Here is a 23,556-nt window from a genome sequence, read left to right on the forward strand (position 1 = left end):
TGCCATGGAAGCTATTAAAACCCTTTGATATTCTAAGGCCCTTTATCTCAGACTATTCAGATAAGGGTTGAGATCATGAGTTTTACATGTGGAGACTGTAGGTTATTTATATCCACCATATTCACTGCCTCAGAGTAAGACCTTAAACTAAGACAGTGATGGTCAATTATATCTCAATAAAACTGGAAAAATACTTAAAGATACACATAGAAAGGACAAAAGGGAAGGAGGAAGAGGACAGGGAGAAGAGAAGACAAGACTTGTGTAGCTTCCCATGTGATAGGGAATAGTAAAGCCTGCTCCATACGTTCAGCTCAATACATACAAGGCCGTCTCTGACGGTGCTGCAATTCAACAAATACTTAAACCACAAGGAATTACATGTCTGTGCGTTGTTTACAGTCTTCCTATTTAAATGGTACCACTTAAAGGCCTGAAATTAGCTTCTTCTTCATCTCTGTTTGATGACAAATAGAAACCAGGTAGTCACGACACTAGAAGAAATGAAATCTAGTCTTCAGCTGCTTTGAAATTTATAATGAAAATATTTCAGACAGCAAACAGTTTTCTTATTAATCTTTAAAACTAATCAGTATCTATGTCTATTAAATAATTCTTATCATATCTCTTTAAAATATCAGTCCTGTGTTTTATGCTGATGATGGTTCAATCACCTGGGCCAGGCAATCATCTTGCTTTATGTCTGCTGTGGAAAGGTTCTGGTATTATTTGTGGAATAGGCCATTTGTTGGAATGAATATCAAACTGTTGCTTTTACAGGATCAATTTTCTTTATAATTGCTACTGGCATTAACAGTCATCTCTGAAACTGCTCCTAGAAATCTGGCTGATGGATTGATATGCAGAATAATCAAAAGAGCTACTGGAGATAATGACATTTCTTTATAGGGAATTGCTTAAGGAAGATTTTCCCTTTTAGCAAGATTTCTACCGCATATGGCTAGAAAGTTGAGAAAGGGCTTTCCTTTCCTTTTTGGCTTAAGGCAAAACTATAAGCTCAAACAGGCTTTGTCCCTTGTAAAATGTTTGCTTTCTTCAGCAATTCTTAGATTAATGGGCATAACAAGAACGGGATTCTATTGTGTGAAACAGCAGGTCAGCATTTGCTCATGTTCTGCCTGCTCCTGAAAAATCGGATGTTCTTGCAAACAACAGTTAAAACATTTTCTTTTACTAAGTACACTAGTTAGCGTTTTGTTTGTTTGTTTGTTTTGTTTTGTTTTTGTTTTTTTTTTAAAGATTTTATTTATTTACTTGACAGAGAGAAATCACAAGTAGATGGAGAGGCAGGCAGAGAGAGAGAGGGAAGCAGGCTCCCTGCCGAGCAGAGAGCCCGATGCGGGACTCGATCCCAGGACCCTGAGATCATGACCTGAGCCGAAGGCCCGGCTTAACCCACTGAGCCACCCAGGCGCCCCTAGTTAGCGTTTTACAAGGCTGATGAGAAGTAACAGGATTAGAAATTTCTCCTTTTTGTGTGCACTGCCCTCAATTCCTTTTCACACATTCATTGGAGTGCAATATGGCAGTAAAAATAATCCATGTTCTTTTTACTAGACAAAGTAAACTTAAATGAACCACAACTTTATCTTTTTCCCATACTGTTGGCATTGTCTTTTTCATCCATTTCCTTTCGTTCTTAGGTCGAATTTGATGAAGAAATGTGTTAAGAAAACTATAAATCACTCAAATAGCAAACACCAAAAGTTTTCCAAGGTGTATGCTGGTTAGTGTTCCTTCCTACCTCTTCCAGATGCAACTTTGTTCTCTTTATTTCCTCTTACTTACCTCTTTTCAGTGACCTCTTCCCTGGGCTATCCCCAACATCCATGCTATTTTTATCCCTCTTTTTACCTTTCCACAAGCAGAATCAGGGTTTAGGATGGTAAAAATGATGTTGGTTTGAGGGGAAAAACAGTAATTAAACGCTATAGCTCAGTACTACTGTCCGTTTTATCCCAATTCCTCTTCTTTCCTACACACACACACACACACACACACACACACACACCCATACTCCTCACACACAAGACCCCAACTAGTCTTCTAGAATGATGCTATCCAGTAAAAATATGATGCAAGACACAAAGGTAAGCCATGTATCTAATTTTAACATTTCTAATAGACATATTAAAAGCAATAAAAAAGGAGCGCCTGAGCAGATGACTTACATAATAAATAAAACTTAAAACAAAAGAAACATAAAATTAATTTTAAAAGATATATTATTTAAACCAAGAGATTTAAAATATCACCATTTCAATTTGTAATTGATATATAAATATTACTGGGATTTTTGTGATTAATGTGATTCTTTTTTCTGTCTGGAGTCTTCAAAATCCAGTTGCACTTTACACTTGAATAAGTAAGACACCTACACAGGAAGGGTGGCCTTGGCAGTATGGATTTTGCCAGAGGTTTCTAGAGACCAGCCTCTCTTGGCCCTCCCTATTTCCTGAGTCACCTGTCCAGTACACATATAAATTCTACTAACTACGCACTACCCATCTTAAAAGCTATTTTTCTACTTGTGTTTTCGGTTATTTTGTTTTGTTTTTTGGGGGTTCTTTTTACAGGTGTTTTGCCACTAGAGGCCCTGATTGATATGAACTCACATCTCTTTCAAGGGCTTCTTTTCCTCTGCATACATTTAAACCATCCTTAATAAGTGAAATCATTATTAGTTTGTTCTAAATAAATTGCAGTCAGTCATGCTTATCAAATTAACAGCCTAATTAACTAGATATACTGCTGTATGTATAATATATGGATTGAGCCAAAATGGAATGTTAATGCTCTATCTTTAACCTTTTCTTCATTTCCCTCCTAAGCAGATTTCTTTTGATACTATCATATAAGTGCTACTCTTTCCTACTCTCTTCTCTTTTTCGTACTTACTTTGAATCAATTTTCATTTGCATGAAGGCAAAAAGCATATTTAATCTCCTTTTTCCAAGATATTCTTTATACAATATTAGGCTTTCTCTGCTAAGTAAGAAGCTATTTTTGGATACTCCTTGTCTAAAATTCTTCAAAGTCAATATCCTTCTGGCCCCTATAAATTTTGTAATATGCAAATTCCTCAAATAGAGTTCTAAGGCTTTTCCAATTTTAGACCTTTTATCTTCATATCCAGAATCATTTCTAGGTGCTCCTCATTTCAAAAATGACATTCATATAAACTTTTGTGATACATTTTGTCACAAAACAGGACACATATCTCACACTCTTACTAAATATTTCATTTAAAAACTTCCACAATACCTTTATTGCAATGTTCCTTCATTAATTACATCATATTGTAATTTTTTATTCATTTTAATGTCTTCTTCTTGTATACTCTAAAACTTTTAGAAAACAGGCTCAATGAATATTTATTGGATAAATTGAAAAATAAATAGGCAAGTCAGCAAGAAAACCCATTTAATAAAGATGTACATATTTGTTTTAAATTTAACTATTATTGATGACAATTGTTCCACTCTGCAGTACTTGTTGGAGAAAAAACACTGGTACTCTGAAATTGGACTTGAGTCTGAATAATTGTTATACCACTTAGGAGTCCTATGACTTCAGGAAAGTTATATGATCTATGTGAGGTGGAATTCCTTCATCTCTACAATGGAGATAAAATGTCTGTTACAGACACTATGCAGATTAAAGGAAATTAAAAAAAAAATGTATTAAATGCTCAATGTAGCAAATACCTTTTAGTAATTGAATTTCAGTCATTATTTCTGATTTGCTTAAAATATTTAATATTTTGATTATTTGATAAATCTTATGCCTACTGCACACAAAGCAATAATTGTGAGCACTTGTAAGACCTAACCTAGTGGTTAAACTTTCAGAAGAAACAAAATTTAAAAATCACAAGAGATAAGCTATCTCTTACTTATAGTACTTTTGTATCCGAATGTGGGGTGTGTGTGTGTGTGTGTGTGTGTGTAGATAAAGAGTAAAAACTATTTCTATTTTCAAAATTTAACAAGGCTGATGTAGTTTCTTCATATCATTTTTTACTAGAAACAATAAGGTACAATTTGCTCACTTGCAATAAACATATTTAGATCTCAATAATTCTTTTCACTAAGGCATTCAGTATCCTTGTTGAAAAATCTTCCTGGTATGCTTATGGGTATCTCTGTCTAATATAATGAACTCACTTTTCTCTCTCACTATTGAGTTCTGCTCCCCTTTGTTTACTTGAATGGGTAGGTCTTAAGTGTGTCTCCAGGAGCACTTACTTGAATAAAGAATAAAAGCCCATCATTACAGGACCTTTGATCTTAATGGTATTTTCTGGGACAATAAGAATCACACTGTATTTCCTAGATTTAGGTAGATTTTCAAAACTTTGTATGAGTGTATGTTCATTTAGATGCCAATTGGTAATGGGTACAAGAAAATAATTTGTTTCCATTCTTAATTTCCAGACTTCATTGATAGATCATGTGATTAAAACAAACAACCAAAGTGTTGCTTAATATTCTAATATGGTGTTTCCCTTATGGAACACAGAGGTCCTGTCCTGAATGAATTCCCTTAATTTATTAAGATTTTACTCATCAAGGGTATGCTATTATTCATGCACAAATGAATTCACAAAATTTTTTCCAATTATTGATTTAGTATTTTTTTTTTTTTAAGCAGAGTGCTTTTTTTTTTTTTTTTTATAAACATATATTTTTATCCCCAGGGGTACAGGTCTGTGAATCACCAGGTTTATCATGCTTAGCGAAATAAGTCAAGCAGAGAAAGACAACTATCATATGATCTCCCTGATATGAGGAAGTAGTATTTTTTTTTTTAGTATTAAGATCACTCTGAGTTGTTATTATACTATCTTGGCTTCTCCATGACATTTGGTCTAGGAAGCAGTCACAAGTTTAAATATGATCTTATATTGGATTTACCTGAAAATATTTGGAAATGCCTGGCTTTGAAAGGATAAATTTTTAGTAATTCTCTTATTTCCATAATATAGAATCACACATGGGAAAAGATTAAACATGTTCAATTAAAAAAAATAGAGAACAGGTTGGTAATTTAACGGTAAATGTGCCTGATTACAGAAAGTTAATTATGTCAAAATATCCATTCCTTAAAGGTGCTGTGTGTATTTTAACATTATCATATATTACATCTTTAGTTCTTACAAATTTTATGAAATGCATTGATTTTTATGTCATTTCAAGAAGTAGTCCCTATAAGGTGACATTGCTGAAAAGTAATGTCATAGAATTAACCAAATGCATTTGCCAGGTATTGACATTTTGACTGAAGGTAGCATCTTCTGTGACAGTACTACTGGGACTCATGAAAAACAAGAACCTGAGTTCATTTAGCTGAGGAATATTCTGTAGGTAGGATGAAAGAGAGAAAAAAAAACCATTACATTCATGGACTTCTGAACATGTTATGACATAAAATAATTGCATTTCTTGGAACAGAGTCACTTTAGTTTTATCCATTACCTATAAACCCAAAGACTACTGCTTCTTAGCATTTTGTCATATAGTTAACTTATAGAGTTGACCTTGAAACTGAAATATAAGAACTATAGGTACAAAAACTCAGTTTCTCAGCAACTTTTAAATTGAAGATTCACATTGATACTATTATTATTAATCCTCCTATATTGCACACTAAAAATCATAAGTAACACTACATAATTTGAATCATACTTTTATTGAAAAATATGTGAAAAGATTACTTAATTAAAAAACAAACAATGATTTATTGTCTTCCAGCTTAAGACACAGGGGCCTTAAATCAAATTTTTCTGGGCCAATATTTCTTTCTCTTGTTTTTTCAAATTAAAGACTGTTAAAGCCTATTCACTCACAAAGCCAACATTTATTAGCCAATTAAAAGTGCTTGGTGGAAATAGAATAATGAGCAAATAAAGACTCTCCTCTTTTCAGTAATCATTACTTTCAGTGCCAAAAACTCATACTAAATAAATGTTATAATAAAAATATGTTCACTCACAGAATTCATAGTAGGGCACAAAAATGACACTAATGAAGTACAAAACAGAAGATCTAGATCTAAGTTTACCCCGAGAAATCACTTCTATACCAAAATGCATACACGTTAACAATGTAAATGGGGTACAAAATGAAACAAACATCAAGAATAGCAAATGTGAGGACCTGTGATCTGAGAAGTCAGTTGGGATGGCATACTAATTACAAAGCTGGGAGTAATGGCAGGTATACGTTGAGAGAAAGCCAGAGACTAGACCATGCATCAATGGCAAACCTGCTATGTTAAAACTGCATATTTTATCCAGAGAGAAATGGGAAACTGAAAGTCTTGTCTTTTTTTTTCCTGTCTGTCTCTCTCTCAAAGATTTTATTCATTCGAGAGAGAAAGAAATAGCAAGAAAGAACACAGGTGGGAGGGGCAAGGGGCGGGGAGAGAGATCAAAAGAATCAGGCTCCCCACTGAGCAGGGAGCCCAATGCAGGGCCTGATCCTAGAACCCTGGGATCATGACCTGATCTAAAGGCAGCAACTTAACCAATTGAACCACCCAGACACCCTTGTCCTTCTTTTCACTTTTTTTTTTTTTTTTTTTTTTTTTTTTGTAATGAGGGCTTGACTCAGTAAATTTAAATTTTGAAAACATCATTTTGATTGCAGTGTAGAGAAGTACAGGAGAGGAAGTTAAGAGGAGACCCATCATTTCCTTGTTTTTCACAGATTTATCTATTTTTATCTGTACTACTGTTTTCCTGGAATGTTTTCTTTCTAAATGTTCTAGGAATAAAATATATTATTGATAATATTTATCTTTGTATAATCTTCTGACGCTCAACCTGGTGAGCACATATGAATCTCTTATCTTACTGCCAGTGTGTAAGAATCAGATAGCTCTGCGGGATGTTACTGATCCCAAGTTACCAAAATCTGTAGATTCTACATAAGATTATCAGATGTTTATATGTATAATACTTCAGAGTTGAGAGTTAAGGTCCTATCTGAAGATTTTACTGTCCCAAATATTCACCTATCACAATACAGTTTGTCATGAGAGATGGATTATTCTGCTGAGAAATAGCAAGTACTAAGCCTTTTAAAATGTTTTTCAAAATATATTCATCAAAACTGGGCTTGTGCCACTACATCTCCTGCCCCTCTCCGCCAGTGGGGGAGTCATTTTGGTCTTGCCCATTTTACATTCTTACAGTGATATCAAGGAGACCAAAAGTACTAAGAAGGCATATCACATTTGGAAAATGATTGACTCTACCTTCCTAAATATCAACAAGAAACAAATAACTATTCCTTCTTTTTCTCTAAAATATTAAGTTCTGGGGCACCTGTTCAGTGGGTTAAGCCTCTGCCTTTGGCTCAGGTCATGATCTCAGGGTCCTGGGATCAAGCCCCACATCAGACTCTCTGCTCAGAAGGGAGGCTGCTTCCCCCCACCCTGCCTGCCTCTCTGCCTACTTGTGATCTCTCTCAGTCAAATAAATAAATAAAAATCTTGTAATAATATATAAAAAAATAAAAAATAACCAAATCATATGTTTGTGTGCACTCATGTATATGTAACTACAGATTTATTATGTAGAAAGTTACTAATTATTAATATAAACAAGAATAGATACAAATATTAAAGATAACTGAAACCAGAAGAAGATTGAAAATAGATATCTGATTATATTGACATTTTATAAAACAATCCAAATAATTTTGTTAAAATATAAGTAAAAGAAAAGTTTGGTATAGAATAGTTAGCAAGGTGGGAAGAGGAAAGGAGTGACTATCAAAAAAAAAAAAGGTACAACGAAATAAATCTCATGGAAAGGGGGATTATTTTGTTTACTTGTATACCAAATCATAGAAAGGAGAGAGATGAAAGAGAGAGAGAGAGAGAGAGAATGCAGTTTTAAAAAATATTTGTTTTAGAAAATAAGACATTTGATCCATTCATGAACATGGTCAATTTGTCCTTCCAGATAATTCAAAGACAGAATGAAATCATTTCAGTCAGTCTCTAGAAGGATACACTATCTATTGTGTTTCAATAAACACAAACTCTCCTTTCATTAGGATAAAGAGCTCTTATGTTGTTAAGGACTGGGGCTTATTCTTTCCTTTAGAACCATTTTATTGTGGCATGTTGGGCCTTGGATTTAGGATCCTAAAGAAGTTAAAATGGATAAAGAACCTGTTTTTATGAAACTTGGAGAATACTAATAACAGGAATAGAAATAAAATTACAACTATGATCAGTTCCATAAAAAGAAGTTTATAACAAATAAGAAAATGTTCTTTTATGAGAAAAATTAGACAAACTATTGATAAGGAAGCATAGATTGAGCTGGCATGTAAAAGATGACAGAGGTCAGATCATTTAAATACACATAACAGTATATATAAATATCCTTGGAAAGGAAAAAGGATCATAGCACATGGATTAAGAAAATGTTCTAGCGTCCCTAGACCTGAAATAGCTAAAAGGAGATTAGGCTAAATGGAATTTAGGGAACAGAAGAAATTTCATCCAACCCTTATAGTAGTTGTCTTTTCTCTTTCCAATAGATAATCAGTCTCCAGCATATAAATAAAAACAATTAGATGAAAATTTATTGAGTAAGGACATAGGTAGGGGGTTTTATCAGGAAAGAAAATAAAAGGGTAGAAGAAAAAGATCTTAATAGATGAGGTTTAGATGTTGGGCCCCATCTTTAGGAATTCTTGCCTAAAGAGCACCAGCCAGTGTCCTAGAAGACTCCCTGAGACCATTTCAAGTGACTGGCCTGTCAGAACCCAGCACAGCAGCTCTCATACAATTTATTATGGCAGCTTCTCTATGGAATTAAAGAAGCATAAAAATAATAATAACAACTTTCCCTCAAGATTTTACAACCCAATTTCCACCTAATTTGGGATGGCATTAACATGGTAAGATTTTGTGTCTTAGTATTCCATATTACTTGATCATCTTATAAGAAAACCTTCCTTCCATACTCAAGTTACTCAAAATCATTAACACAGGATAAGGAGAAACCCTTATGTCTGGAACTGGAAGACAAATTAAGGTGCATTAATTCCACTACTATGTTGAATAACAGTGGAGATAGTGGACATCACCCACCTCCACCACCCATGTTCCTGACCTTAGGGGAAAAGCTCTCATTTTTTCCCCATTGAAAATGATATTCACTGTGGGTTTTTCACAGATGGCTTTTATAATATTGAGGTATATTCCATTTATCCCTGTACTGTGAAGAGATTTAATCAAGAAAGGATGCTGTACTTTGTCAAATGCTTTTTCTGCATCTGTTGGAAGTATCATATGGTTCTTGCTCTTTCTTTTATTAATGTAGTGTATGACATTGTTTAATTTTTGGATGTTGAACCAACCTTGCAACTCAGAAATAAATCTCACTTGGTCATGGTGAATAATCTTTTTAATGTAACTGTTGTATCCTATTAGCTAATATTTTGGTGAGAATTTTTGCATCCATGTTCATCAGGAATATTGATCTGTAATTCTCTTTCTTGATGGGGTCTTTTTTCTGGCTTTGGTATCAAGGTAATGCTGGCCTCATAAAATTAGTTTGGAAGTTTTCCATCCATTTCTATTTTTTGGAACAGTTTCAGACAAAGTAAGTATTCATTCTTCTTTAAATGTTTGGTATAAATCCTGTGAGAAGCCATCTGGTCCTAGGCTCTTGTTTGCTGGGAGATTTTTGATTACTGCTTCAATTTCCTTGCTGGTTATGGGTCTATTCAGGTTCTCTATTTCTTCATGGTTCAGTTATGGTAGTTTATAGTCTCCAGAAATTTCATCCATTATTTCCAGATTGTCTAATTTGTTGGCATAATTGTTGGCAGAGTTGTTCATAATATGTTTTTATAATTGTTTGTATTTCTTTGGTGTTGGCTGTGATCTCTCCTTTTTCATTCATGATTTTATTTATTTGGGTCCTTTCATGAATAGACATTTCTGCAAAGAAGACATCCAAATGGTCAACAGGCACATGAAAAAGTGCTCAACATCACTTGACATCAGGGAAATAAAAATCAAAACCTCAATGAGATACCACACTTTGCAGCAGTCAAATGGCTAAAATTAACAAGTAAGGAAATGGCAGGTGTTGCCAAGGATGGGGAGAAAGGGGAACCCTCCTCTACTACTGGTGGGAATGCAAGCTGGTGCATCCACTCTGGAAAATAGTATGGAGGTTCCTGAAAAAGTTGAAAATAGAGCTACCCTATGACCCAGCAATTGCACTACTACATATTTACCCCAAAGATACAGATGTAGTGACCTAAAGGGGCACATGTACCCCAATGTTTATAGCAGCAAGGTCTACAGTAGCCAAACTATGGAAAGAACTTAGATGTCCATTGGCAGATGAACGGATAAAGAAATGGTGTGTGTGTGTGTGTATGTGTATATATATATATTCCATTGTGTGTGTGCATGTATATTATATATATTATATACATTCTATAATACATACATATAATACATACATTATATAATAATATATTATATACATTATATAATTATGTTAAAATTATACAATTATATATAATATACATCATATATTATATATTATTATATAATGTATGTATCATATTATAAAATGTATACATAATGTATATATTACACAGCCATCAAAAATGATTTCTTGCCATTTGCAGTGACAGGTATGGAACTAGAGGGTATTATGCTAAGCAAAATAAATCAATCAGAGAAAGACTATGATTATAATCAGGCTGATACGTTAATTTGACAAACAAGGCAGATGATTATGGGGGAAGAGAGGAAAATGTGAAATAGGATAAAACCGGAGAGGGAGACAAGCAGTAAGAGACTCTTAACCTCAGGAAACAAACTGAAGGTTGCTGGAATGGAGAGGGGTGAGAGGAATGGAATGGCTGGGTAATAGACACTGGGAAGGGTATGACCTGTGAATTGTGTCAGACTGATAAATCACAGACCTGTATCCCTGAAATAAATGATACATTATATGTTATTTTTTTAAAAATTAAGGTGAATTAAAAGATCCAAATTAGGGACAATGGGGAAAATACAATGCTCTTAAGATAATATGAGCTATGCTGATTTATTGTGCATTCCAAGCTACACATTGTGATACACCCTGTACATATCATAATTTTACTTTCTTCCCATTTAAATACAACTACTATATTCAGAATGCTAAAGATTATGAAATTTTATCAAAATAATTTAGCTATGTGTATTTTTCAAACCCACATCTTTGTTTATACTGAACAACAGTGTAGAGCGAAAAAGGTAGATTGAGTTACGTGATGTCTGAAGACATGTCATGGAATATGACAAGTGGATGCTTTGGCAAGGTTGATATTCATAGCATGGTGGGAAAAGAAAGTCAGGTGCAGGAGGAGGACGAGTCAAAGAAAGATGAGAAAGTGGAAAGTAAATGCTTGGTTTATACATAAGACAGTTTATAGCAAGGAAAATTGTAGACACTGAGGTCAAGACAAAGGAAATTAGTTTATCCTGAGGAGACTGAGTAATGAATTTTAGGAGGAAGGGAAAGAAGTAACAACAAAAAATAAATTGAAGAATACAGAGATAGAAAATATAACTAATGTCAGAATTTTTCAGAGATGGCAGGCAGTGATATGATTGATGATGTGTCTGTGGAGTATTTTGCCTTAGAAGGAACAATGGGTAAATTTTTGGTGCAGAAGGGAGTACAGTAAGACCAGTTAAAAAAATACAAACAAATAACTGCAAAAGAAATTATTTTCCTCCATAACAATACAAACATTCCATAGTCTGGAATCCAAGCTCTCTATTAATTGGTACTAAATCGCCTTTCCCTCTCATCATTTCAAAAACCAATTCTTTATACAGGCTAAATCACTGCATTCATTGTAATCATCATCTGAATCCAAGTCCTGTTTTTCCATTTCAATGTCTCATCCAAGTGATCCTCCTAGCACAGATGTCCCTCCCTTCCCATCAGAGCCACTCTCTTCTATTACTGTCCAGTGCAAATCTACCTCCTCTGGGAAGCTGCCCCTAAAAGCACATTTTAAAATTATTAGGCATTCCTTTTAAGAAGGGACTGCATGTACAAGTATTAATCATTTATCTTAATACTTTTAGATATTATTTATTGCATTCTATGCAGACAGAGTTATATCTATATTTCTAGTTCTATATAGAGTTATATTTGGGGTCATATCTATCTATGCATCTTTCTAGTTAATGGGATGACTTGTGACCCTCATAATTCATATTTTGAAGTTTTAAAATCAGTATCTCAGAATGTGATGGTATTCAGAAATAAGGTCCTTAAAGAGGTAATTAAATTAAAATATGATCCTGAGATTGGGCTTAATCTAGTATGACTAGTGCTCTTATAGGAAGAAGAAATTAGGGGACAGACACACACACACAGGGAAGATCATGTAAAGACGAAGAGAAGATGGCATGTATGAAATGAAGTGAGAGTCATCAGAGGAAATAAACATTGCTGTCACCTTGATCTTTGACTTCTAGCTTTCAGAATTGTGAGGAAAAAAAAATTGTTTATGCCACAGTCTGTGGTATTTATGATGACATCCTAGCAAACTAAATATAATATTATATGTTATACAGAAATATAATCTCAACAAATAAATTATATCCTTCTTGATATTTTTATATATCACCCTTAATGTTTCCCACAGTGTTTTTTATATAAAGTTGTAGTACAATGTAGTGGTTAAAAAAGTTCAGATTATGGAGTAAAACAGACTTGAGTTTTAGTAGCTTCCACATAAAAACTGTATGAACTTTCACATAATATTTAACTCTTTGTATCCTAATTCTTTTATCTGTGATATAAGGATAATAAGGGTCTCTTCCTCATAAGGATATTGTGATTATTAGATGAGGATGTTTATATAGAATATAATATATACAAGGTCTATAGCAATTGTTAGCTAGTACTACTTAGTTCTTGATGAATTATTTTTGAATTTTATAAATTATTTAATATGACCTAATTCATTTTAATAAAGTCACTACTATATTTTAACTATTAAATATTTTTCAATATTTTATTTCTTAAATTACATATTTTAGATTATAATTTTAACCTTGGATATTATTTCTTAGACAGATTTCTGTTGAAAAGCTCATATATATGATTTTCTTGATAATCAACATTCATAATAAAGAAGTTTAAATGACTATACTACTGGTACCTTAAAATGAACACTCAACCATTTATAATGTAGAGTGAGCTTATACATTGACTAGATGTTTCTCACATTAAAAACAGTTGTGATAAGAGATGAAGCACACTAAAAATCCATTTCCAAAAATATTCTGAGTTCAATAAGGATAAACAATATAAGGGAGCACAAAGTTACATTTCAGTGGTTAAGTTTCTGCCACATTCCTGAACCACGAAACTTCTTTGTGCACCCAGAAGGACAACAAAATATAAAGCTTAGATTCTATACACTGTGCTGAATGTAGTAAGAAACCCAATTAACTTAGAAGACAAATGTCTGCATCTCATAAAGTGGAAGAGTTATTTTTTTTTAATTTTTTTCAAAAACATCTAGGGGCCGGATGCCTGGGTGGCTCAGTCAGTTTAGCATCTGCTTTTGGCTCAGGTTATGATCTCAGTGTCCTGGAATCAAGTCCAGTATCAAGCTTCTTCTTCAGTGGGGAGCCTGCTTCCCTCTCTGTTTGCCTTTCTCTGTGCTTGTGGTCTCTCTCTGACAAATAAATAGATAAAATCTTAAAAAAAAAAAAAATCTAGGGGCACCTGGGTGGCACAGTTGGTTAAACGTTAGACTCTTGGTTTCATTTCAGGTCATGGTCTCGGGGTGGAGATGGAGCCTGAGGGACTGTGCTCCACATGGGGCTGTGTTCTCAGCACTGAGTCTGCTTGAGATTCTCCCCTCTCTCTGGCCTTACAACAGAAACAAATTTAGCCCCAGATTAAAAAAAAAAAAAATCCCCTCAGAAAAAGGGACAAAGAATACAATCAATACATAATTAGAAGCCATAAGCATACAAAACAACACAAGGCAGGTGAATTGAAAGTAGCAGAGAAAATAACCAGTGAAAAATACGTAAAGAGAAGATTTCAGAAGGCAAAATTTACAGAAAAAAAAATTTGAAAAGCATGGCTAATTATGTTTAAAGAAATAAAAATGTGGAAGTATAAACATGGAACTAAAGATGATAAGGAAGAAACTGTGAAATTTTATAATAAACCACAAGAAAAAAAATAGCTAGAAATGAGCAGACTCCACACTGAACATGGCACTTGAACTCACAACCTTGAGATTGAGTCGCATACTCTACTGATTGAGCCAGCCGGGCAAATCTGAAAAATACAATTGTTGAAAAATTTAAAACAAGTAAAAATATCAATAGCTTGATAGAAAAGGATATTAGTAACCTGAAAATTATTTCTGAAGGAATTTTCTAAAATATAGCACAAAAAGACAAAAAGTTGAAAGGGGTGTGTGTGTGTGTGTGTGTGTGTGTGTGTGTGTCAATAAATAAATAAATATAAAGAAATAATAATTACCCAACAACAAATGTCTCGGGTCGGGGTGAGAGAGGGAGTTCACACATAACCTATAACACACAGTTTTAACTGGAATATTTTATTAGTAATTTAAATAACTTTAATTTTGTCTACAAATACATTTTTATTTGGATTTCAAAACTAAATGTATAAATGCTTACTTTTAATTTTTAATAGCAATATTTTAAAAGCATAGGAAAACTGGAAATACATTTAAAGTAATTACAAGCTTTGACAAGTCCTGAAACACAATCTCTACAAATCTACTGATCACAGACTAAGAAACTTGTCTTACATTTGAAATTGAAAAGCATCTGCATTAAATATAAAACTATTCTTCATGGAATTGAAGTTTGTAAGGATTAATTGAATTTAGATTCAAAGCAAGTAGAAATCTGAACAAGTATATGAAGAGTATTTTTCAAAAATAAAATTTGGCTTTCTGAGAAAAAGCCCACATATGTAGATATGCAACTATTTAATGGAAATTTTGTATTCTTTTGGTTAAAAGAAAGGTAGCTTTGTTCAGTTATGTCCAACTGAACAAACATTTGAATATAGCACATTGTGTGAAGCAGTGAACATATAAGCATAAAGCTCAGAAATTTTTCTTTCAGGAACTATCTTAGATTTAATATTTTAGTTAGCATATTCATTTATATTATCTTAGATTAAAAATATAAACTGATATATAAAGTGAAAATTAGGGAACTTACATTAGGTATATTTTGTCACATGGTTGGAAAGTGAATTAGAATATAGGCAGTCCAAGAGACCAAGAAAGTATCTTAGAATCTTTACATTAAAAACCTATATGAGGGCGCCATGTTTTTTTTTTTTTTTCACTTAAATTCATTAGGTATATAACCCACCTGAACACTGTACCCACAATGAAATGTAGACCATGGATGCATAGGGAGCACAGGGAAGAATACACCTTTCAGAAAAAGGAAGGGGAACAGAAGGCTTCAGATAAGAGATGACATGTAAGTTGGATTTTGAAAGATGAGTAAGACACGGACAAGCCTACAAGAGGAACATTTTAGACAGAATTAACTTCATGAGAAAAGCTCACTGATGTCAGAGTCTAAGGCAATAACTTATTTTGCAGTCTATTCTTTTCTTTACAGTATCTATAAATTATCATGACAAAGCTGACTCCTCCTTGTCATCCAGTTCTCAGCTTAAATATCACCTTAATTCCTAACCAAGCAGCAACCTTCTCACAGACTAAGTCAATCCTTATCACAGCACCCAGTTTCATTCATTTTCTTCTTACAAAGATCACTACCTGCTATGTTAGGTAGGGTGGCTGGGAAAACCCTCCAGAAAAAGTGACATTTAAGCAGGGACCTAAATGGGGTAAGGTAATAAATCACATAAAGCTGTTGGAATGCTCCATCAAAAGAAGCAGTAAAGGCAAGGGCACATATTGACTCTCCTCATTATGCTCGGAGACTACAGGAAAGGCAAATTTGGCAGAACAAATGAGGAAGAAAGTCACAGGCTATGTGGTTAAAGGCTGGATGATAAAGGGTTTTATAATCATGGGAAGTGGCTTGGATTATAATCTGGATATTAGGAAAAGCCTCAGAGGGCATTTTAATACCATATCATTTATGCTCAGCTTTTAAAAAGGTGATTTATGGAAAAATGATTGTATAGTAGGCAAAGTAGTTTCAACTCAGCATACAAAAGAATTGTATCTATTATATAATCACAAACTCTTTTTTTTTTTTTTTTTTTGGAGAGAGGGGGAGGTGAGTGAGAAAGTGCATGGGAGGGGAAAGGGTCAGAGAGGGAACCAGACTCCCCACTGACCAGGGAGCCCAATGTGGAACTTGATTCTGGGACTCTGGGATCATGACCTGAGCCGAAGGCAGCTGCTCAACTAACCGAGCCACCCAGGTGGTCCACAGTCACAAACTCTTGGTAATGGTAAGGAAACTACTGGTAAATGTATTCATAAAAATGTTCCAGTCATTCATATTCACCCATTTAATAGTTTAATGTCCCATATACAGCAGGATGTAGGATGACCAATAAGTTAGATATTGCAATAATCTAGGTGAAAGATTATGAAATCTTAGTCTTGTTAGCCAAGGGTGAGAGAAGAAACTCTCAGTGGTCTTAGGAAGTTATGACAAGAGACTTTTCCTAGAAGAATGAAAATACTGCACTAACAACTGTATCTTTGCAGCCACTTAACATGTGATCAGAATTGGATGAATATGGTTGTGTTTTTTGTTTTGTTTTGTTTTTTTGTTTTTGCTAAAGATTTTATTTATTTATTTGCTATAGAGACACAGAGACAGAGAGAGCACAAGTAGGGAGAAGGCAGAGGGAGAAGGAGAGGCAGGCTCCCCTGCCGAGCAAGGAGCTCCATGTGAGACTTGATCCCAGAACCCCAAGACCATGACCCAAGTGGAAGGCAAACGCTCAACTGACTGAGCCATGCAGGGATCCCCAGAATGGGATGAATCTTGACAGACATATTACTTTAGCATTAACCAGACTCAAAGTTATAGTTGCCTGCATCTCTGTTTATCTATCACTGCATGTATACCTAGTTCCACTTTATATTTCTATGAGAATTTTCATCTTATTAGACTAACAAGAGAGCATCCAAAAAATCCCTGTATTAGACCAAAAAGGGACCTTTAAATTTAAACATAGCATATTGGAAATACTGGCCAGTTTTCATTAAAAACAGTTGGAAATAGCCGATTGTGACTAATGTGTATTAGTCCTAGAAAGTCATACCAATACCTCTGTACCCATTTTAGAAATGAGTCTAGCAACAATACCAGGATATAAATGTAATTCTACTATTTTTTAATTAAATAATTCTATTTTTTAATAAATTTGTTGGGCTGATTTTCCTGGTAACATGTCCTATGTTAAAAAGAGTACTGAGAAACTTGTATTTGGAGTCTCAATAAATGTGAAAGAGATGTAACCAGATGTAATCAAAAGCCCACAGTTTCTTCCACAGAAACACATAATAAATGAAATTTCCTTGAGTGAAACAGGTATCCAATCATTTACATTTATCTTTAAATAAACTAAAGGAAAGCTCCTTGATGCCCAAACACCATCACCACATGAGCCATCACCTTGAAGTCATTGAATATATTGTGCCACTTTTACCAGAACTCATGAAGCAATGTGGAAAATTTCTATCTAATGCTTAATTTCGAATGAAATAAGGAAAGAAGGAACAGTATCAATCCTTGGCATCTAAAGTCTCTTGGTATCCTGAGACTTCAATCATGTCATTATTTTAAGAAACCAAAATGAAGTCTGGAAGATGGGACTTTTAGAATGGCTGGAAGAAGGACTTCTGAAAATCCAGTCCTCAGTAACAGAAATGTTCATGTGTCCTAATGACATAGCCCTGACTATAGCAAAAACTGAAAGAACTAAAAAAATAGGCAATTTCATAAAACATAGTTGAAGATTTTAAGACTACTCTCATAGTAACTGGCAGAACAAGTAAACACAAAAATTAGCAGAGATATAGAAGATTTAAACTACATATGAAACAAGATTGACCCAATCAACACATAAGTAGAATATAGGCTCAACAACTGCAGAACTCATACTCTAAATGAACATGCAACATTTAGCAAACTGACCATATGTTGGGCCATAAAACAAGTCTCAACAAATTTCAAATGTCGAAATATCACAGTATGACCTGTGATCACAGAGAAATGAACTAGAAAGTCACCGAAAGATAACCAGAAAATTGCAAAGTGTTTACAACTTAATACATCTCAGGAAACCAATTAGCTAAAGAAGAAACCACAATTGAAATCAGATAGTACTTTCAGCTAAATGATTTATAAAAATACAACATATTGTGCATTTAAGAAAAAAGGCTGTCACAAATGCAGTTCCTGCTAATCATTAAAAAGAGAATAGAAGATTTAATGAAGTCCCCTCCAAATTTATGTTGAAGTCTTAACCCCCAGAAACAGTGAATTCGACATTAGTTAGCAATAGGGTCTTTGCAGATGTGATTAAGATGAGGTCATACTGGATCAGGTTTAGCCCTAATCCAATATGCCAATATGAATGGCTGTCTTTTAAGGACACAGAGGAGACACACAGAATAAGGCTATGTGACACTGAGGATGACAAAGATTTTTAAATTTTTTTTTAAGATTTTTATTTATTTATTTGACACACAGAGAGAGAGTAAGCACACACACAAGCAAGGGGAGCTGCAGGCAGAGGGAGAGGGAGAAGCAGGCTCTACACTGAGCAGGGAGCCTAATGCGGGGCTTGATCCCAGCATCCCGGGATCATGACCTGAGCTGAAGGCAGATGTTTCACTGTGAGCCACCCAGGCACCCTGGGGATGACAAAGATTGAAGGGACACAGCTACAAGCCAAGAACTCTAAGTGCTGCCAGCAACTCTCAGAGGCAATTACAAAGAGGCAAAGAAGAATTCTTCCTTATAGTCACTGGAAAGAACATGGTCCTGTTGACACTTCAATTTTGAAATTCAAGTCTACAGAAATCTGAGATTAAAAAAAAATCTGTTGTTTTATGTCAAAAAAATGGTCAAAATTATTGTTTTTTTGAACTCTGGGAATTAACAAATATTTGCAATCATCTAATGAGCATTGTTTTGTGTGTGTGTGTGTGTGTGTGTGTGTGTGTGTGTGTGTGTGTTTAGTGTCTGAGTCTGTGTAAGAATGGTGAACTTTGTGGCAACTTAATTTACCCTTTTACCAAACTCATCTCCGTTGTATGTTGTCCCCCCAACCCCCCCAAAACCCCCACTGAATCACAGTAACTCAAAAACAACAGTAGAAGAGCCAGTGAAGTGGGCAGAATGGACTTAAAACCTCTTCAAAAAGCCTCATTATTAGTGAGCTTTCATTATTTAGCATACCTGTTAGGTCCTTGGGACCATCCCACTTGCCAGGCTTGTCATTATTTGACCTGCCTTTTTTTTTTTTTTTTTTTTTTTTTTGGTTGAAAAAGCTTTAACTGTAGGACATTTGTCAAAAGCTACGTGTAGCAGTTGTTCAAATTACAACTACCAGAGGTGGCAAAACTAGTTGTAATAAAAGAGACTGATATAAAAAAAAAATCATACACGAGGATATGATGAATCAGGTGTTCCTTAGGGGTTTTAAAAAAGCTCCAGCGTTCTTAGGGAAAGGAGGCCACATGTATGTGTAGGTCCCTGAGCTTGGCCAGAAAACAGCTGAGGAGGCCCAACAGTCCTGATTCTGGCTGATGTCAGACAACTGTGAGAACTAAAGACCCAGATAAAGTCCTAAAGTGCTAGAGGATTGCAGGCAAGAAGCCGCACACACACACACACACACACGCACACACACACACACACAGCTTCACATTAAAAGCCAAATGGATGATCCTTGGTTCACATTTGTAAGTACGAGCAGCGATATGAATGATGATACAAGAATACAAGAAAGGGCTACACTTTAGAAAATTAGCTTAGGAAGATCACAAAAAACCAAACATTGACACCAGCAAATGATTAGTGTATAATTTATTTGAGACTAGATGAGTTTTCCAAAGGGATGAGTAGACACTAAAATAAATTAATAAATACAAAGTAGAGTGGATTTTAAAAAGGGAGAAAGAAGAAATCATAGAAGTTAGGTTAGACGAGGAGAAACCAGAAAAGAGAAAATAGGAAGAGGCAGCTAGAGTAAAGATACATGTGTGCTATCTTGGAAGTCAACTGAATAAAGGGTGACCAGGAGAAAGGAGTTAGCAAATATGGCAAATTCAGCTCATAAGATGAAAATGAAAGAGCGGGAGGTGAGATCAGAAAAAGGAAACTGATGGCTTAGAAATTCCTCACTTCTTAACATGACTAAAGATTGATAAAAGAGCATAACAGTAACGGTGGTGAGGCTTCATTTGGATGATCACTAATTAAATTGATATTAAGACTTCTTTACAAATAATATATACAATTAAACTCATTTTAGTCCCCACAATAGATATTTTCCTAGAATTTCATGCTTCATATGGTTTTTAGTGCTAATTCCACTACAGAATATAAAACAAATTTATTTTTAAAGAGGATTTTTTTTTAATAATAGAGAAGTATAGCCATCTACATAGTGTCTCTAGTTAAAACAAAGAATATCCTATAAAGCATTTTAACAGAGAAAAAAATATAGAGGAAATTAGTACATAGGTGTTGGGGAACTTAAAGCACAAAAAAATAAAAACTAGATTACCAAAGTGATTAAAAACTGGAGGAAACAACTGCTGGAAGGTCTGTAAGAACAAAGGAAATATGCAGGATTATCAGACCCTGGAAGAGACCCTGCAGAGCTGGCCCTCAGAACACCTTGTAGTGGGCTTTGCAAGCTGGCCCTGTGACACTGGCATGATTAGGCTGGTCCTGAGAATGATGAAAGAAGCAAGAGGTGTGAACTATTGTCTTCTTGCAAATGAAGGGCAACTTCTCTCTCATGAAAGACAACAGTTTAATAATCTAGACAATATGCATGCATGCAGCTCAATATATTTTATATCGCAAAGCATTACTAATTAATGAAGAAATTATGCTATAAAAATCTATATTGAACTCTCTATTTTAACTTTCAAGATACACAGATCAGGAAAAAGTACATTATTCAACAAAACAGAGAGAATTCTGGGTCAGAGATCTTTCATTTTCATTAGACATGGGTATATAAATAATAAAAGTTACATTTATGGCAGTTATTGTAGGAATTTTAGTAAGCACCCATTTATCCAAAAATAATCAGAAAATTGCGTCTTTTGGTTAATTGAACATTCTTGTTAATTGACATTTGTCAAATATATCATACATGGATTAACAGTGCTCAAAGAACTAGAATAAAATAACAGGCACTTGACATCAAAATTTTAACTCTACAGCTCTTCCTAGCTACATAATTCAGAGTCCCTTCAGGATATACAAGTGTTCAAACTACTTAAAGTATGTCATTGATTCAAATTAATCAACAAACAATTACAGTGGTATAACATTCAGAAGTAGAAGTTGAAACAAATAAAACTGAATTGTTACTGACTCTTGGACAGAGCTTGGAGTTTGATTATATAAGTAAAACTTTTTTTTTAAGATTTTATTTATTTATTTGATAGAGAAAGAGGGAGAGATCATAAGTAGGCAGAGAGGCAGGCAGAGAGAGGGGGCAAGCAGGCTCCCTGCCCAGGAGAAAGTCCCATACAGGCTTTGATCCCAGGATCCTGAGATCATGACCTGAGCTGAAGGCAGAGGTTTAACCTACTGAGCCACCCAGGCACCCCTATAAGTAAATCTTTTAAGTAAAATTAAATGAAGGTAAAAAGTATTATGAATATAAAAATAATTTTGTATCTTTAGTTGGTCTTCTGGGGTAATAGGTGTATACCCTACCACATTTTAAATAATGATAGGGCTCTACCTCAGCAAGATACATTTTTAATATAATTATTATTTTCTTTATATCTAGGTGCTCTTCATGTTTATTTTTATTTATCCTTTGAAAATAATTGCTAGTAATTGTTTTAGAATGTAATGGAAATAAGAATTTCATATTTTTACTATAAAATCTATTTTATAGCAAACTGATTAAAGAGACAACATGCCATTCTTTCTGTTTTCTATTGATTATCACCAATTACAACTAGTTTAGAGAGTTTTAATAATTCTTTGAATATAATGATAGTGATAGTAAGATGCATTATGTTCACTGAAAAAACAATGACCTTTTTCCTTATCGGACCTATCAAAAACTACTATAGTAACCACAGTTTAAACTGGTGTAGCAGGAAAAAAAAGTGGTATTTTAATGAATCAAAAGGTCATTTACCCTCTAACTTTATAGACCACAGGTACAGAACACAAAGAATGAAACTTTATTACTGGTTAAATAGAGTTTGTACTATAATACTACCGAATGAATTTTGAAATCAGAAGGTTAGAATTAGCATCAATCATGCCCACTGGTTTTATTTTCCTTTTATTTTACTTAAATAAAATAATTAGGTGGCTCAACCAATTAAGCTCTACCTTTGTCTCAGGTTGTGATTCTAGAGTCCCAGGATCAAGCCTTCATTGGGTTCCCTGCTCAGATGGAAGTGTGCTTCTCCCTCCCCACACCCCTCTCATTCTCTGTCTCTGTCTCTCTCTTTCATAAATAAAATTTTTGAAAAAATAAAAGAATTAACAGATTTATTGAGGTACACTTGGCATTTAATAAACAGCATATTTTTAAATCTATAAAAATTTGGTAAGTTTTGACATATGTGCATACCTGTGAAACTACGAAAACAATCATAACAGACACATACAACACATGCAAAAGTTTCCTTAAGACCCCTGGTAATCTCTTCCTCCTATATTTCTACCCCTTTTCTAGCCCTTGGCAACCTATCATTTGCTTTCTGTCACTACATATTAATTTGGATTTTCCAGGACTTTATATAAATATAACCACATAGTATGTACTTTTTTCATGTAACATTTTTCACTCTGAATAATTATTTTGAAATGTATTCATACTGCTACATGTATCAAACGTTAATTAATTTTTATTGCTAACTAGTATTCCATTATATGAACATATAACAATTTATCAATTTACTTGTTATAGGCAAGTTTCCAGCTTTTGGCTATTGCACATAAAATGACTATGAAAATTCATGTGCATGTTTTCATGAAAATTTGCTTCCACATCTTTTGGTAAAGGAATGACTAGGTGAAATAATGGGTATTTGATTATCATTTTAAGAAATTGTCAAATTCTTTTTAAGGTGATTGTCCCATTTACATTCCTAGGCACAGTAGATGAGAGCTCCATTGCTTCAAATCCCCAACAGCTGATGTGATCAGATGTTTCAATTTTAGATATTCTAATAGGTATACCATGATATTTCATGATAGATTTAATTTTCACTATACTAATGCCTAAAAATGTGTCTGTCATTTATAATT

General features: G+C 34.1%; 1 long non-coding RNA gene across 1 annotated transcript in view; it reads left to right on the forward strand.

Moving 5' to 3' along the window:
• LOC132014579 (uncharacterized) overlaps positions 1-23,556 on the forward strand; it is a 30,998-nt gene that overhangs the window by 2,450 nt on the left and 4,992 nt on the right. The gene's annotated exons all lie outside the window — the stretch shown is intronic.

This window comes from Mustela nigripes, chromosome 1 (assembly GCF_022355385.1).
Source record: "Mustela nigripes isolate SB6536 chromosome 1, MUSNIG.SB6536, whole genome shotgun sequence".
Taxonomy (NCBI): Eukaryota; Metazoa; Chordata; class Mammalia; order Carnivora; family Mustelidae; genus Mustela; species Mustela nigripes.